Source organism: Trichechus manatus, unplaced genomic scaffold, assembly GCF_000243295.1.
Source record: "Trichechus manatus latirostris isolate Lorelei unplaced genomic scaffold, TriManLat1.0 scaffold00207, whole genome shotgun sequence".
Lineage (NCBI taxonomy): Eukaryota > Metazoa > Chordata > Mammalia > Sirenia > Trichechidae > Trichechus > Trichechus manatus.
The window spans coordinates 4,184,140-4,185,223 of NW_004444143.1; positions in this window are offsets into that span (position 1 = coordinate 4,184,140).

Sequence of the window (1,084 nt, forward strand, 5' to 3'; positions counted from 1 at the left end):
TGATGACAAGAACCTTCCTCCAGAGCCAACAGAGAGAGAAAGCCTTCCCCTGGAGCTGACGCCCTGAATTTGGACTTCTAGCCTACTAGAATGTGAGAAAATAAACTACTGTTTGTTGAAGCCATCCACTTGTGGTATTTCTGTTACAGCAGTCTTAGATAACTAAGACACTAGTCTTCAAGTACGGCCCGCAATGGTCTACAACTCACAATAGCCATGCCCATATGTAATCCCATCCCCTTGGATCTGGTCTATTTCTGTAGCTCAAATTTCTGTGAACAATAGAATGTGGCAGAAGTGACGCTGCCTGATTTCCAAAGCTGGAAACTATTATGCCTTGAACCTTCTGCTTGAGCCTTCTTGAGTGCTCACTCTTATGGAAGCCAGTCACTATTCATTAGGTTCCACAATCATGAGGCCTACATGATTTGAGGAAGTTCAAGTAGCCATGGGAAGACAATGATATCCAGTCCAGCACCAGCTGTTTCAAGCCATCCCAGGTCAAGTGCCAGGTGAGTAGAGCATCCATCTGGAAGGTGTGTAAGTCATTGGGCCCTGAGACAGAAACAATAACTAGTCTTTAAGGATGGCCCCCAGTGGTTCACAGCTCACAATAGCCCAGTAGATTCTCCAGAAAACTCAACTCTTTGCCATAATCTGAAGCCACATGACACATCACCTGTATGAGTCCAGTAAGACCACAAATGTGGGAGAGATAATAATAAATTATTGTTTTAAACCAGTATGTTTTGGGGCGATTTGCTATGCTACAATGCATAAGTGGAAAAAATCGAAGCCAGAATCTGGTCACTGCATCCATGTGTATATGTTGTGATTGTTCCAATAGTAAATTACATCCTCCCTGAGCTGAACCCTGGCAGTTTAGTTTTTAACCCAAGTTCTAACCCCAAGTTTCTGCCCACATAAATTGGAAAATATTGCAATTGTTTGGGTAGAAGAAAGAAGAGATTTCTTGAGGGCAAGCTGAACTTCTGTGGTTCTCTGAGTATTCCTTGGACTGAAAATTCCAAGGGCCGAGTTTATCATTTTTTCCCCTTCAGATTCTTCCAGTGCATCCTGCATA